Source organism: Physcomitrium patens, chromosome 1 (genome assembly GCF_059467195.1).
Source record: "Physcomitrium patens ecotype Gransden chromosome 1, ASM5946719v1, whole genome shotgun sequence".
NCBI classification, from domain to species: domain Eukaryota; kingdom Viridiplantae; phylum Streptophyta; class Bryopsida; order Funariales; family Funariaceae; genus Physcomitrium; species Physcomitrium patens.
Genome location: NC_143410.1, coordinates 17,616,530 through 17,635,423, shown reverse-complemented (window position 1 = coordinate 17,635,423; position 18,894 = coordinate 17,616,530).

Genomic DNA, 18,894 nt, shown 5'->3' with positions numbered 1-18,894 from the left:
GCCAACCAAGGTCAAAATCAAACCCCAAGGTACAAACTGGGCACCTATGGCGACTTTATGACTCTTTTGCAAATCAAAGAGTGGGATTTGAAAGTTAAGGTTTTTTTAGTAAATCTGGTTTTGTGAAATAAAAGAAAAGATTTACATTTAGGAGAATTTTGAGTTTGATAGTAGATCTATTAGTAATAATTTGTAGATTTTTTATTATAGTTTGTTTTATTATGTATTGTAAATTTGAGTATGATCAAATGGTTAGATTGAAGATCATTAAAGTTCAAGTAGATTAGAATCTCAGAAATAGGATTTTGAGGGTTAGTGAGGATTTCTAAGTTCTTAGCAATCTATTATTTGGATTGAGATGAAATTTATATCTAAAGGTAGAAACTTTGATTTCCAATATATATGAAAAATTTAAAAGATATTTAATGGTAGAATTAAGAGATTTTTGCTTGAGAAATTTGCATCAAGATTGGAGAAGGAGGCCAACCAACACCCAAACAAATTTTACGATTTATCTCCTATTTGGTAAGTTTGATCATGTTAAAAATATTTTTGATTATTGCTAGCTCAGTTGTTGAGATGTATGCAAAATTTGAGTTGAAATTGATGGTTTGATTATTATTTATAGAGCTTATAATCTGCTTTGGATTTATTAAGATTTTTTTAAAGATTTAGGGCTGATTTAAAATCTAGGATTTTATTAGGATTTGTCTAGGATTTGATTAGGATTTGATTAGAATTTTTTTAGGATTTGATTAAGATTTTTTAAAAGATTTGATTAGGATTTTTCTATGATTTGATTAGGGTTTGTCTAAGGTTTGATTAAAATTTATCTAAGATTTATCTAGAATTTATCTAGGTTTTTTTTAGGATTTTTTTAAAGTTTTGATTAGAATTTAGTTAGGATTTATTTAGGATTTCTTTGTGTTTCTTTTATAACTTATTTAAAAATTTAATTGAACTTACTTAATATTTGATTATCTTTTTTAATATTTAATTACAATTTATATATGATTCTATTAGAATTGTTAGGACTTATTGTTACAATTTTCTTTTACCTTCTATAATCAAGTGCCCAATGCATTCTCAAGCAAGATTTCACATAATACAACAACATTTGACAAACCTTATTGTTTTCTGAATTGATAAGTGATCTTGAAATCAAATCTTAATAAAAATATGCTCCAATGGCCTTTATAATGATTTAAAATATGTGTAGACATGAAATACTTGAGGTTCTTATGATCAATACAGATGGTGTCATGATGTAACATGGCTAATAGATGAAAGAATGAAGAAAATATAATATTTTAGAAGATCTTATTTCAAAATATTATAGCAAATTATCTTAGAAATATAGATAATAGTTAAAGAATAGTAAACTAAAAGTGCAAATGTTGCCTTTTCCAAGTAGGTTTCTACTTATTTTATAGAACTATAAATAAGGTAAAATAAAGTAGATTAGAAAAATAAAGAATATAGACATATTTAAGAGGGAATTAGGAGTTGTTTTTAGAAAAAATTACCTCATAAAGACAAAAATTGATACTCAAAGAGTATCAGTTGTCAAGTTAGATCAAAATCAAACCTTGAGGGACAAAACTGCACACCTATGGCAATTCCAAGGTTCTTTTGCAAATCAAAGAATAGGATTTAGAAGAAGACTGCAAGATTTTTTTGAACATTGGTTTTGAGTGATTTGAGTTTATAATGACTTTGTAAGAGCTTTGCAAAGTCAAGGTTGTTTTGTATGACTTTGAATATTATGAAATAAAATATGGTTCATAATTTGGGCAATATCATAAGTTTGGTAGCAAATCTATACTTGAAATTTTATAGAATTGTAAGTATAGTTGTGCTAAATTTATGCTAAGAATTTGAACTTCATCGAACAGTTGGATTGGAGGTTATTAAAATTTAAGTAGATTAAGATCTTTAAAATTGGATTTTTAGATCCAATAAGATAATCTAAGTTTTGAAACAATTTTTTAGTTGGATTGAAGTGATTTTTATTGAAGATAATAATTGACTTCACTTTTAATACTTGTGAAATTTTTTAAAGAAAGTTAATGGTTCAATTAGGATTTATCACTGTTGAAAAATCAATATTATAGTCAAAGATAGAGGCCAACCAATACTTGAGTGGATTATAATATTTTTTTTTCCTATTTGGTTAATTCGACTTTCTTTAAATTTTTTGTGCTTATTATTAACTAAAAAATTGAGAGGTTTGTATAGTTTTAAGTAAGATCAATGGTTTAATCAATAGATATTGAAGTTCTAAACTATATTAGGGTTAGTTAGAATTGATTAGGTTTTATTAGGGTTTTTTTTGAGATTATTTAGAATTTAGTTTAGGATTTAAGATATAAAATTTAATTAAGATTTGATTTAGGATTTAGGATTTAGGATTTGATTAAGATTGATTTAGGATTTAGAATCTAATTATGATTAGTTTAGGATTTAGGATTTCTTTAGGATTTCTAAAAGATTTTTTCAAAATTCTTATAGATTTTTGTAGGGTTTCTTTAGGATGTCTTTAGGATTTTTTAAAGGTCTTTTTTTTGAATTTCATAAAGGTTTCTTTTAGATTTCTTTAGGACTTCTTTAGGATTTCTTTAAGATTTTTTTGGATTTTTTTATTATTTCTTTATGATTTCTTTAAAAGTTCTCTAGGATTTCTTTGTATTTTTTAATTGGACTTGATCAATGTTTGATTATATTTGTTAAACTTTAATTAAACTTTATATGTGATTCTATTAGAATTATTAAGACTTGTTATTGAAATTTTTTTTAATCTTGCACAACTATGTATCTAGTATATTTTCAAGCAAGTTTTCAGATAATATGATAATAGTGACTAAATTGAAAGTGCCTTCTAGATAATTATGCCATTCTTGAAATGAATCCACAATTGTATGAAGTTTTTGATGTCAATCTTGCAGTTGATCTTGACTATTGAAAATTTCTTGGAATGAGAAGCTATTGAATGGAGCTTGTTATTTACTCCCATTTGTCACCATATTGCACCTATAGCAAAGTTTTATGTATTTATTTCTATAAAGAATGCTTTAAAAAGTCAATGGAATACAAGATTGATGTAGAAATAAATGCTATCTTCAAAGCTTCAAAAGATGTTATGGCTTCTTTGCTCTATTCAAGTTTGTCTTTATAGGTTAAATGTATAAGAAGAACTAGAATTTGAGAAAAGTTTTTGATAAAGATCGGATAATAATTAGCAAATCTCAAAAATATTACACATATTTGTCTATTTTTGAAATCTTTTAATCCATAGTAGTCTAAACTTGCTTCAAATCCATCATAAGGCCATTATTTTAAATGATGTATCCTAGGAAGTCAATTTGAATAGTATGAAATACACACTTTTACATCTTGGCATATAATTGTACATTTCTTAATTTTTTCAATACATAATGAATATAAAGTTCATGCTCTTTTATATTTTTAGAGTAAATAAAAAAATCATCTAGATAATAAATAAATAAATCATTAAGAAACTCATGAAAGACATTATTTATTAGATATTAGAAAGTAGATGGTTCATTTGTGAGTCCAAAGGATATGACATTATATTTGAAATGCCTATACCTAATTCAAAATATAATCATTTATTTATATATTTTTTTTAATGTGTATCATATTATATGCTCCTCATAGATCTATTTTTGTATAGATCTTTATTTGATTTAGTTGATAAAAAAGTCTTGAAATCAAAAGTAGAGGATATGTATTTTTAATAGTAAACTTCTTGAGTCTTCAATAGTTGACACTTATTTGTAGAAATCAATATTTTTTCTTCATAAATAAGATAAGAGTCCTTGCTTGAGATTTAAAATGGTGTATAAAGTTCTTAGCCAAATTCTTATTAATGTATTGTTTGAAGGCAATCAACTCGTTTTGTGATAAGCTATAGATTGGTCCAAATGATGCTTGAGCTCTTTCTTAAAGATCGATGGATTAGTCATAAGGACAATACTCTAAAAGAATATCTAAATTTTTTGTCTCAAAAACATCTTAATAATCTTGATATTGGCTTAGAATACTATTTGAAATCTTTTTTCTATAAAAAATAGATATGAAATATATAGTAAAAGCTAATCCTTCTTTTACAGTACACATAAAAACTCTTATACCTATAAATAAGGATTTGGATGTATTAGACTTATGGATTTCTACTTGATTAGTAAAATTTTGGGCTAAATTATAGAAAAAATGAAGGTTAAAAGAAATCAAGTCTATTTGAGAAATTTAATTTTTTAGCCACAATAATCCTAAAATAATTGGATTAGAAAGATATTTAATCATATTAAATATTACTAAGCTATTATGATCTTTAGTTGCTACATCTTAAAGAATTATTTTATGGATAATGTCTCCAAAAGACAAAAAATGACTATCTATGACTTCTACATGTATAGGTTTATTTTTCCTAACTAAAGACATTTCTTTCTTTTATACAAAGGCTTTGCTTATAAAACATGTTGAGGCTCTTGAATCTAATAAAGCAAAGACTTTGTGATTTTTTGGTCCTAAATAAATTTCTATTATAAAAAAAGGTGAAAGATCTAAAAAAAAATAAGACCTTTATTATTTGTTATGTAATATTTTAGTTGCACAATTCCTATTGTAGTTAGAAAAACTTGTTTTTTGACACATTGTCTTTTTTGGTAATTATGCTCCTTATTTTGTGATTGCAATACTTCTTTAGAAAATTTTGAACAATATACTTAGGTTCTCTATAATAAAAGTAAATTTTTTTTCCATAATATTGAGTCTTTTTTGGTTCAATAAGAGGTTTGAAATATATTGTGTCAATTTGCATAGGTTCCAACTTTTATGAATATGCTTCTACAAACTTAAAAGTTGTTACTATGACTTGACTTCTACCTCTTCAATAAAATATTTTTTCTTTGTGTCTTTCAAAGAATCAATTGTTGCATGCAATAGCTTAAGTAATAAATTGCTCTAATAAATTAACTCTTGGCATTGTTAACAATGAATCTTTTATTGCTGACATCCAACAAGAAGATTTTAAGAGTATTTTTTAAAATAATCTACAAGCTCTAAAAGATTCTAAAAATATTTTTAGAATATTTTAAAAGCTTTTAAAGGATTCTAGAAAGATTAAAAAAAAATTCCAAGAAGCTTCTTAAGCTTGCTTTGTTTTCAAGCAATATGGAAAATTCTAAAGAAGCTTCTTAATACCTAATATATATATGAGTCGAGGCTAAGGGGATCCTCAATCTCAATAACTCTTTTTCTAGAGCTCTAGCTTATATCTCTTAGTTTTGATCTTGTATTCATCTAATTTAATCAAATTCTTGCTAGCTTTCTTACTGAATTTTTTTATTCAATATATTGTTTGGTCTTTTATATAGTTTATCTATAATAGTTTGTCAAGACTAACTCTCTTATCAATACTAGAGTTTGTTCCTTCTTAATAGGGAGTGGATTATTCCTCTTCTTGATGGCATTTCAATGCTTTAGAAGTTGTAAGATATTCTCTTCTAAATTGATATTGTTTAATTGTTTAATTTAATTTATTTATTTGTTATTTTTTTTTAACATGATGTAGAATAGATATTAATTCGTTTTTGAAAGATATTGATAAAATATATTAATAGTCCATATAATAGGAAATTCAGGAGGACGGATGAGTGATTTAGTTCTTAAAAGCGATTAATTACAAAATTACGGTTAAAATCTAGAGAATCAGGGGAAAGTATATAGGAGTTAAGCAACTAGTCATTTTCCGTATTCGAATCCCCCTATACAAGTTTATTTCCATTAGATTAATTTGGAATAAATAAAACGAGCAATCACATTTTTGGTGCCGCTGCCGGGGAGTGATAATAGCTTTGAGTGTTAGGAATTAATTATCAAATGTGTGAAAAAATTGGCAATGGAAGACGATTTCAATAGTGTTTGAAGTAAGATTATAGTTATTAAGAATGAGAATTTAACAGCAAAGAGAATAAAGCAATCAAAAGAAAGGACAGAGAGATCGCAAGCAAAAAATTTGTTGCGTAATGAGCGAGATTGCAAATTGAAAAAGAGACATCAATAAAGTTGGATTAAACCATGGTTGCATGCTTGTCGGCATATTTGATTGTACCCAGAAGATGATCGACCTCTAATATTTCAGAAGTACATACTGTTAAAAAAATTGCCAAGAGCACTTATGGAGAGCGTTGCTAATAGTCTACCATACTTCTCAAAGTCGTTAACGGAAAGCGAGGAAGGCACAGAGGAATTAGGTATTCCATTGGATATTTTTTCAATTGGAGATATGTCCAATTCTAACAAGACTGGTTCTGAAGATCGGCATAAATCACTTGCCAATAAAGACCAATTCAAAGTATATCAAAACCTATCGTTTTCACCTCATATTCAACTAGTAAAATTATTTGGGGATAATAATAATCAATCGAGAAGGCCTAGAAGTTCAAAAAAGACTTTTGCGGGATACAATTTTTATTTTAATAAGAAATTGAACAGAACATCGACATCTTTAATGGCGTCCGGAGGACCAACAGTTCCAATTGCAGTTTAAATGGGTGCAGTGGGCGATCGAATGACTAGCGTCGTGCTACTACCTACTTTTTGGAGATTTTTGGGTGCAGATTCCGATTAACATTTGTCTCAGTTTCTTACGGCGTGTGTAGCCAATAATGGCAGAAGTGAAGATATTTGGTTAAGATGGCTGTCAGTGACATTGAAAGACACAACGTTTGAGTGGTATAACCGCCAACTTGTGGGACAATTTACCAATTGGGAGGTATTGAAAAATACATTTTTAGCCTATTTTTGACCAATTGGTTTTGAAGAACATCTTAGAAAAAAATTAATAAACAGCAGAATCGTACCAGGGGAAGCGGTAGAGTCATATTATTGTCATATAGCAGATATACTTTGAAAATGGTCAAATAACCAAATGCTGGAATTGTTTGTGTTGTCCATATTGGTTAATGGACTACACCCACCAGAATTGAAGATGTTTGTAAAGGAGGCCCAATCAGCCACCATTGCATCATCTCTTGAGCGAGCAAAAGTACGGGAGGAATGTCACTATGACCAGAACTTAACAGTTAGAGCCACGATGATTCCATCTCAAGGAGGTTATCAAATGACAAATTGGAATGACGCATCGGAAGGTTATTTGGGAAGGAATGATTATGGTACAATTCTATAGGGAATTGTAGATGTCGTTCTATTGCAGGCTGTACCACCATCATCATCACAACCGTATGTGCCTTATTCTGCATATCAAAAACCAACACCTACGAAGGAATTGTCAAATGCATTGGTATCAAGGAATCCCAATGAGTCATTGCTATTAACATTGACGAAAAAAATGGATGAATTGGTTGTGAATCTAGCCAAGGATAAAGAAAAAAGGTATAAACCAACCAATATGCGTCCCAATGTCTGGTGCAACAATCGTAAGGGGCAAGGTCATTTAATAACAGAATGTCCTTCACCACCCCAAATGACTATATAATGTACCTTTTGTAGAGGCAAGCATATTACCACCAACTGTTGGAATTGACGGAAGCAACAACAAATCAGTAACCAGATAATGACTCAACCAACTTCGTGGAATGTCAATCAAGTACAAACGAATAATAGGTTTGGCTAGAATGGAAATCGAGCGAATAAACAAAATAGGAACTATTCCAATTTCTTAAACTCTGAATTTCATCGAGAAGGTGTATCCAATACTCACGGATTGGCGATGAACCAACTAGGATACCATCAATATCTACCCATGACGAAGCCAATGCCAGAGTCTACAGTAACAATGGGTCAATCAAGATCCTTTATTCATCCGACATGGAACAGACCTAGCTGTTATATACCAGTAGAGACACCCAATATCCTTGAAGGAGCTGGCAAGAAGCCACTTTGTTGCTATCGTTGCAGATAAATCGGACATTATGCGAGTGAATGTCCTAATCCAAGGGCCAGTGATGACTATGCTCCAATATGTAGAAATTATAAGTAGTCTGGTCACACTTATGAGCAATGCAATGTGCCCTTTAATTATAATAACCGGGACCAGCAAGTACAAACAAGCCAACTGATGGAGGACAAAGGCCCTGTTCAACGAGACTCACCACTACATCATGTCGAGGTGGTGAACGTAGTGTTTACTAGAGGCCAACAAAAAGACAAGAATCTAATTCAGAATTTGGATGAACCAATCACAGGAGAGCAAGTAGCGCCGTCCATGGGGCTAAACGAACCAATATCAGTATTGAGACGTATCCCAATATTGAGACTTCAACAGATTGAGGAACCTAATTTGGTTCCATGTACCAATTTGTCAGGGCCATCAAGATCGATCCCAACTGACCAACTACCAATACCTGTACAGCCCAATAAAAGATCTTATGCATTAAAGGAACCTTTAGTGGTAGAAAAGTTGGCAAAGTTACCAGCGGCAATCCCAATCGCCAGGAAGAAATTGCTGTCGAACGAAATAAAATCAAAACCAATGAAATGCAAAAGAGCATTGGAAATTACTCTCAATATGGAATCCTACGACATTCTGAAGGATTTGGATGTTATTCAACCTTTAATTACAATGAAGCAACTTTTGGCTGTAGCATCGGAATGTCAATCTATATTGAATTCAGTGCTAATACAACAAAGATCCCGTACCAAAGAAATTCATGAAGTTAGCTTAAACCCAGATCCGGGAGCACCAACAATCGATGTATCAATCGATGGCATTTTAATTCGAGGAGTACAAGTCGATGGTGGTTCCAGTGTGAATTTAATGAATGCAGATACAATGGAGTACTTCGATCTAAAGTAATTGCTACCTACGACATTAGTCTTGTGAACAGCAAATCATAGTTGGATAAAGCCAATGGGAATCTTACAAAATATTGCCACTGAAATCGTGGGATTGACATACAAAATCGATTATATTGTATTTCGATTATAGAGTTCTACATTATCGTATCCTATTTTATTGGACAGACCTTCGCTTTATCAAGCCAAAGCTAAGAACGATTGGGGCCGAGACACATTGACAATTAGAAAAGGCTGTGACCAAATTATTTTACAGATGTATTCGATACAATATCAAGGAGAATCTCAATTGCCAGAATCAAAATTTACATCGGATAACAAGAGTCAATCGATTGAGGCAGATGAGGATGCTATAGGTTCACCACAATTTGGGATAGGACAAAACACTTCAACAGTAAAGGCAGGAGTCTACCAATGTGGAAGTCCCAGTGAATATTTACTGCATCAAGACGATGCGACTAACTCGGATCATGCTATTACTGAATGGATGAACAATCCCGCAGTCAATAGAGTTAGTACATTGGAACCAGATTTGGATGGTTCCCATATATCGGATAATACAAGATATTCAGATCAAGAGAAGATAATTAAATCAGAGGTTGTTGAAGATCCTGTGTGTCAATCTATTAACTTGGGCACCAACGAAATGCCACAGCTAATTAAAATATATGCCGGTATTATCGGTATAGAATTGGATGTTTGGAAATAGTTTTTTGTCCATCACAAATCTGCCTTTGCATGGTCGTATGTAGATTTGAAAGAGATTCTGGTTGATGTGTGTGAGCACCAGATTATTTTGGAAGAGGGTGTTACGCCAGTTCGTTAAAGACAATACCATCTTAACCCAAAATATTTCCTTTTAGTGAAAGAAGAATTGGATAAACTTCTTGACGTGGGTTTTATTTATCCTGTTCCGTATAGTGCATGGATATCACCAATCGTGATGGTACAAAAGAAGAATGGAAAAATCAGGATATGTCAGGATTTCTAGAAACTTAATGTGGCCATCAAGAAAGATTACTTCTCATTACCTTTCATGGACAGTATGGGTAACATGTTGTCATTATCACCATGTAGTAAAAGAATAGGAGTGGGGCACCAATTAAAGTCATTCTATGGTATTGTTTTGGGTTGGTTGGAGTGCCATTTTCTTATATTTTTTGTATTTTTGAGACTAGTAGTTCCAAATAAAAGTTAATAGTGAGGAGCCAGTCACAAGTATCGATTGAAGATGTTCCAAAACGGATGACTCAGCAACAGCATTTGGAACTTCGGGATGCCCAGATCCTGAAATTGGAAGCTCAAGTCCGTGTATTGGATGAGTATAATAAAGTTCTCTCAAACTAGTTGAGGAAGGAGTCGATGGACTGGAGGAGGAAGAAGAAGAAGATTTGTAATTGGAATCAGATTTGGTCAAACCTACATTCGATAATGTAGCAAATGATTAATTAGGTGGGCTAGAGGAACTAATAACTTTGTGGAGATTTGTTAGATAATTTTTAGATAGGTATCAATTGAGTGTTTGCAAGGACGCTACATAGATAGGAGTGGGGCTATGTAGAATAGATATTAATTCGTTTTTGAAAGATATTGATAAAATATATTAATAGTCCATATAATAAGAAATTCAGGAGGATGACAGAGTGATTTAGTTCTTAAAAGCGGTTAATTACAGAATTATGGTTAAAATCTGGAGAATCAAGGGAAAGTATATAGGAGTTGTAGAAGTTAATTAAGGTGCCATCGCTGTGATAGTTATGAGCCAGGGTAAGCTTGGTGCTACCTCTTTTCTTTTGTTTGTTATTTTCTTTGAATAAGAGGATTGAGAATTTCTGAATATTGTGAAGTAAATTATGGAATGGAAATGTGATTGGTATTATTTGAAAAGAAGAAAGATTGAATGCTAAAATCTAATTGTAGTTCAGTAGAGAGAATGAGTTTGTATTTGTATGAAACACTGTAATGTGAATGGCAGTTCTGTGTGAAGAATTCCAGTGATTGGAATGAGAGTAATTGTGTGCTGAAAGCTGTGAGGGCACAATATTACAATTGGAGATTATGAGGGTGAATATATTGGTAGAAATAGCAGTTATTGATATGACTAAATTGTTGTAAGGAAGAGATCGATAAGGTGAAGGAAGAGATTATAGTTTTCTTGTGTATTCAAATATTAGAAATAGAGACGATACATTCATGAGGTAATTGATTGTGTGACCCTAACGCGAACGCTTAAGCAACTAGTCATTCCCCGTATTTGAATCCCCCTATACGGATTTATTTCCATTAGATTAATTTGGAATAAGTAAAACGAGCAATCACACATGGCTAAAAGTGAAGATTTTAATATGGTTGAATTTCCCAAGTCCAAGTTAGATGTTATTATGAACATGTTAAATACTTTATCTTATAGAATTACTAGAATTGAAGGATATTTTACAAGTTTTTATGATGATACAAGATTTGGAGCAGTTTAACTTGTGATACAACTACTTTCTTAAGCTTCCACATTTAAAGATGTGGTGGCACCTATACCTCAACAAAAAAACTCACCTATTTAATAACATAAGGAGCCTCAAATTAGTCTTCTAAATTTTTTTGATTATACATGTTCCAAGTTTTAAAGGTTTATTAATAAAATCTGATTGGTAATTTTTTATAACCTAAGTACTATTTAATAGAGGATTCATGAATTGATTTAGTTGGAACCTTGATCACAAGACAAGTCTTATCTCAATTTGTTGCTTTATTTGAGACAAAATCTCTAATCTTATGCAACTTTGAAGTTTTTTTAAAAAATATTTGTAGAGACATTTGGAAAATATGATAAGGTCTAATGCACAACAACAAAGATTTACTAATTATGTCAAAGGTCATGCTTTATATTAATCTATGCATTTAATTTTAAATAATTGGCTTGTGACATCAATTGGAATGAACAAGCTCTTATGAATAAATTCTATTGAGGACTAAAAGATGATATCAAAGACTTATTATTATTACTTAATCTTCAAACACTCAATGAAGCTATCAATCAAGTTGTGAAGTGTGATAATCAATTATTTCAATGATATCAAGATCAATGCTTGTAAACTTTGATAAAAAAATACACTAAAAATTTGTATTCTATTGCTTCAACAAATATATTACTTCTGTACTCCAAAGTTAAGGATATACAAATTGCTACAATATATTTTAAACATCTTACAATAGAAGAGAAAAATAGAATCTTATATAAAATAAGGTCTATATTTGTATTATGGTGAAGAAGGCCAAAAATTTGGAAATTGTCCAAAGAAACAATCTACAGCCAAAATTAGGAGTGTGATCATTTAAAACAATAAATAAACCTAATTAAAATAGAGACTATGGGATTAAATATTTTAATACTTTAAAATCATTTATTTCTTCAAGCAAGGATTTTTACGAAGATGACTAAGAAAAAAATATTATTTATTATTTATGCAACTCTAACTTATGAAGAAACAAGCTCACTAGTAGCTATCTTAAAGGAGTATAAAGAATTTCAAGATGTCTTTGAAAAAAAGAATGTTGACATATTGTTAGAGCATTGACCATATGATTGTGCCATTGATCTCCAAGAAAGGATTCAACCACTATTTGGCCTAATTTAAAACCTATTACATAATGAACTTTTGAGATTGAATGTTTACATCGATAAAAATCTTGTAAAGAACTTTATTTGGTATTCCAAATCTCTACCAAATATATCAATACTTATTGTGAAGAAAAGAGATGGATCTTTGCAAATGTGTATTAATTATTACAGCCTCAAAAAAATAATGGTGAAGAATTGTTATCTATTATCATTGATATTAGGACTTTAGAAACAACTTTGTCAAGTTAGAATTTACACAAAAATTGATCTCTATAGAGTATATACTTTGGTGTAGATGAAAAGAGATAAATAGAAGACAATATTTTGGACAATGTATGAACATTTTGAATATAATGTCATACTTTTTGGATTGTTAGATACTCCAACTATATTCTAATATTTGATGAATGATATTTTTTGAGAATTCTCGGACAAGTTTGTTGTCTGCTATCTAAATGATATCTTAATTTATTCCAAGACTCTTAAAGAATATGAAGAACATATGAGATTAATCTTACAAAAGTTATGAGATGTAAGATTATATGCCAAATTAAATAAATATATATTCCATTAATTTAAAATAGAGTTTTTTGGATATATTATATCTAATAAAGGTCTACTGATTAATCTAAAAAAAGTTCAAGCTATCATGAAGTATGTAATTCTAAAGATAGTATAGAATATAAAATATTTTTTTTATATTTATTCATTTCTATTGGATATTTATTAAGAACTACTTCCAAATTGCTGCTATTCTTATTTGGTTGATATCCAAAGACAAATTAGAATGAGGACCTTAAATACAAAGGACTTTTCAAGATTTAAAAGCAACTTTTATTACAATTCCAATCTTAATGCATCTAGATTTTATGAAGGTTTTTTTATTTAATGCTTTCAATTTTATATTAGGAGTTGTACTATTACATATGAAAAAAGATAGAAATTTCTATTCAGTTATGTTTTATTCTAAAAAGTTTTCAACTATGAAAATCAATTATGAGATTCATAATAAAGAACTTTTTAAGATTCTAGATTCTTTCTAAGAATGACATTACTTATTAGAAGGTATTATACATCTTATTAATGTATATATAGATCACAAAAATTTAGAATATTTTATGTCAATTCGAATTTTGAATTGCTACCAAACTCATTAGAATATGTCATTATCTTGTTTTGATTTTGTAATTATATATTGACTAGAAAAGCAATAAAGACTATCTGATGCTTTATCAAGGAAATCATATCTTGCTCCAAAGATCAAATAAGCATCATTTGATCAGCAATATACCACTCTCTTGAAGCCATAACAATTTCATCTTTGTGCTACTTCTATGGTTGTACCTGTTGATTCAGGTTTTTTTGAATAAATTTGTACAACGTCAATTAAGGACTCATTAGTTTGTAATATTAAGTAATGCCTTGATAATAATAAATTTAAGTTTGTAGAAGATTTTTTGTATTATAAAGATCATTTATATATTCCAAAAGAATTGACGCAACTTTGTATTCTTCAATCTCATCATGATTTCTTACTTGTAGGACATTTTGGATTTAACAAAATATTAGAGCTTATCTCTTAAGATTTCTAGTGGCTGCAAATGTGGAAGATTGTCAAAGACTTTGTCTTTTCTTATAACATCTGTTCAAGATCTAAGAATTCTCAACATTGTCCTTATGAATTTCTATAGCCATTACTAATTTCAAAACAACTATGGACTTCAGTATCAATAGATTTCATCAATGAACTATTTTCATCAGCTACATTTGATGCTATTTATATTCTTGTGGATCTACTAACAAAGCTGGCACATTTTGACCCATGTAAAAAGATAACTTTAAAAAAAGAAATAACAAGGTTTTTTCTTGACAATATATATATATATATATATATATATATATATATATATTATGGCCTATATAATGATATCATTTTTGATTGAAGACCTTAATTGATATCAAAGTTTGAAAAAACCCTTTTTGAGATATTGAAGATAGATATCAAACTTTTCTCTACCTTCCACATCTAAACGAATGGTCAAACAAAATGAGACAATCAAATTTTGAAATAGTATTTACAATGTACTATCAATTACAAATAAGATGATTCAACCTTGTATTTAATTTTAGCAAAGTTTTCTTATAATAATATTCTTTTACTTTAACTCAATAAACATCATTTTATGCTAATTATGATAACCATCTAAAGCTTGATTTATTAAATACATCAAAGGCTGTAAACTTCATAGCTGAAGATCTTATAAAATAATTGTCAAAATTCTAGACAACTTTGAAGCTCTTTTTATAAGCAACTTAAGATTCTTACAAAGCATCTTTAGAGAAATTTAGAAAAAAATCCTTACTTTTTAAGTTAGAAATAAAGTATAGCTTCTTTGACAAAATATCAAGATAAATCAGCCTTGAGATAAGTTGGACTAGCAAAGATTGGGGCCACTTTTTATTCAAAAGTAAATCAATCTAGTGACTTATTAATTGGAACTATCCACATCCATGAAGGTATATCCAATATTTCATATTTTTTTCTTAGAGGTATATTTAGAATCAACTATTCTAAGAAGAATGAAACCATTACTACCTTACATTAAAACAAAAAATCATGTGGAATATGGGGTAGAAAAGGTCTTTGATTCTTGGCAAAGAAGAAGCAAGTTGGAGTATTTATTCATTAGCACAGCTACAATATCAATAAGAGTATAAGAGAACTAACAAAAAATTTAGTTAATTCTTTGCAAAAGATATAAGAATTTCATCAATGCTATTCTCAAAAACCTAAATTTATTTAAAGATGACTTTTCTATGAAGCTATTGCTACAATGTTGCATATAAAGAAGAGAGCAAGTATTGCTCATAGCAACCTTAGAGTTTATGATTCAATATATTGATTGGAAAGTTTTTAAAAAATCTTTAGATCATGAATCTCAAAGTAAAGCCAAAGTTGGAGCTTTTTTTATCACTGCTATTAGATCAACCATTCCAACTCTTGAAAGATCATCCTCGAGATAAAGTTAGATTTTCTTGAGGAAAAAAAATGGTGATGCTATAATCAGCTCAAATAAGAAAACCTTAAAATGATACTTGAGCTTTCGTCATTCTTTTGCAAATATCAAATCCATGCTCTTCATGGAACTCAAAGTTAGAAAGGGAGGTGATGTTATAGACATCTAATGAGAAGATTTTAGAAATATTTTTAGAATAATTTATATGATTTTAAAATTTTTTAGAATATTTTTGGAATATTATAATAGAAGATTTTAGAAATATTTTATAAATATTATAGAAAGTTATATGAGGTTCTCAAAAAAATTCAAAAGTTTCTATAAATTAAATTTTTAGGATGATAATTTATCTTTAAGCAATATAAAAATTTCTTCAAAAGCTTCCTAAGGTTGCTTTAACTTCAAGCAATATGAAAACTTCTTAAAATGCTTCTTAAGATTGCTTTGTGTTCAAGCAACATGGGCATTTGTAAAAAAGCTTTTTAATATCTAATATATATTAGAGTTAAGGCTAAGAGGATCTTGAGTCTTAACAACACATCTCTTGGAGCTCTATCCCACATTTCTTGGTATTATTCTTATACTCATGTGCTTTAATTAAGTTCTTATTAGATTTTTTATTGAAATTCTTTTGTTCAACTTCTTGTTTGATCTTTTGTATAATGTATTTGTGACATCTTTGATATTGTCTTTGAATCCATATTAAAATTAATTAGTAAGGACTTTGTCATTCCAATCTACATTACAAACAAAGTTTTAAAATTTTGAAATTTATGCTGTTGCTAAATGTGATTCTTATTGTAAAAATAGGAAAATAGTTGGCTGACTTCTTATTCAAAGATAATGTGCTTCATGAACTTTGATCTGCCATATTAGTCATCGATAAGCTGCTATTTTCAAAAAACATGTTCAATATTAATAATATCCCTCAAATTACATTGTCTACTATTACAAGAATAAAACATTATCATGTGTTAATACAACTATATGGTGAAAGATAAAAATATGCATTTTTTTATAAAATATCCTAATAAAAAGATATAGTAGCAAAACATGGATAAATGATAAGAAGGTAGTAAAATTTTTTAATGATATTGCTACCTTTTTATAAAAAAATACTTCTATTTATTTTATAAGGCCATAAATAAGACTAAATAAAGTAGATTAAAAAAATGAATCATATAGACATCTTTTGGAGGGAGTGAAGAATAGATTTTAGCAAAAATTACTTCAAAATATTAAGAATTCATACCTAAAGAAGATGAGTTACGTATTAGGATCAAAATCAAATTCTAAGGCACAAAACCATGTACCTGTAGTAATTTCGAGGTTCTTTTGCTGATTAAAGAGTACAATTAGAGAGAGGACTTAAGAAGAGTTGTTTGAGCATTAGTTTTAAGTACTTTGAATATTTTTATTAAATTTTTGAGGGATTTTGAAAAATAGAAATGTACTCAATGGTTTTGGATTATGAAAAATAAAAAGAGATTTATAAATTTGAGGATTGTATAGGTATTATAGCAATTTTATAGATGAAATTTTGTGAGTTTGTTATTTTATTTATTTTAAATATATTTTATATATTTCATGTCAATCAAAGTAATAGATTAAAGGATATGAGAGTTTTATTGGATTAGGATCTCAAAAATTTGAAATTTAGGATCATTGAGAGTTTTTGCATTCTTACAAAAATCTGCTTATTAGATTGAAGAAAAATTTGATGAAAGAAATTCGGACTTAATTATCTATATATCAACCAATTTGTAAAGCAATTGAAAGGTTCAACAAAGAAAAATTAATACTAAAGAATCAACATCTAAGTTGGAGAAAGAAAGCAGCTGATATCCAAGAGTTTTAGGAGCTTTTTCTCTCAATTGGTGAATTTGATTTTTTTCAAATTTTATATTCTTATTAATTATTTATGGATTAGAATGTAAATAAATTTTTAATTAAGATTAATAATTTGATTAATAGTAATTAAGATTTTAAAATGGCAATAGGAATTAGTTAGGATTTACTTAGGATTTTATTGGGCTTATTTAGAATTTGTTGAGGATTTCATTAAGATATAATTAGGATTTGTTTAAGATTTGATTATAAATTTAGGATTTGATTAAGATTTAGAATATGATTAAGATTTAATTATGATTTTGATTAGGATATAGAATTTGATTAAGATTGAATTAGGATTTTGATTAGGATTTAATAAGGATTTTGATTAGAATTTAATTAAGATTTGATTGGAATTTTATTAAGATTTTTTTAGAATTTTATTAAGAAATTTTCTAAAATTCTATTAGGAGTTATTTAAGATTTATTAGGATATATTTAAGATTTATTAGGATTTCATTAAAGTTCTTTTAGGATTTATTTAGGACTATATTAAGATTTAATTAAAATTTACCTAGAATTTATTTAAGATTTATTTAATATTTCTATTTTAAATATTTTAAAAGAATTGTTTATTATTTTTTAAGATTCATTATTATTTCTTTAAGGTTTTTATTTTAGTATTTCTTTAAGATTTCTTTATTATTATTTTTTAAGATCAATTTATTACTTCTTTAAAAAAAATTAGTAATTTCTTTTAAACTTTTTTTAAATTGGTTAAAATTTGATTGGATTTGTTAAGATTTAATTAGAATTTATTGAAGATTCTATTAGATGTGTTAGAATCTTATTGTTGTACTTTACTATTTATCTTCCATAGGTAAGTACTGGGTGCACTTGTAAGCTAGAATTAATATTATATGTCAATGCACCTCTGAATTAAAAGCTAATAAGCATGCTCTTGGCACTTTTTATTAGTAAATTCTTATTAAGAAGCAATTATCTAGCATTTATTCAAGACTTTATTATAATTTCCAAAGCTTACAATGCTCCAAATATATATTGTATTGTCATATTTTGTGAAGTTTGCTGAAGAATGCATTGGATACCCGGCTATGGAAGATAAATAGAACTTGTAAGAAGAAGATCCTAACAACTCTAATAGAATCCTAAATAAATTCTAATTAAATTATAATAATGTTAATCAATCTTTAATTAAATTTCAAAAGAGTCTTAAAGAACTTATAAAAAAAACATAAAGAAATCATAAATCAACCTTAAAGATATATATATATATATATATATATATATATAATAATAAAATCTTAAAGAAATATCAAAGAAATTTTAAAGAAATTTTAATAATAGAATTTCTAATTGAATCATAATCAAATCCTAATATATTCCTCAAAAAACTTTAATGAAACTCTAAACCCTAACCAAATCTTAATCAAATTCTAAATCCTAATCAAATCCTAATCAAACTTTAAATCTTAACCAAATCCTAGACCAAACCCCAATCAAATCTTAAATCTTAATTAAAACTTAGATCAAATTCTAACCAAATTTTAATCAAATCTTAGACCAAAT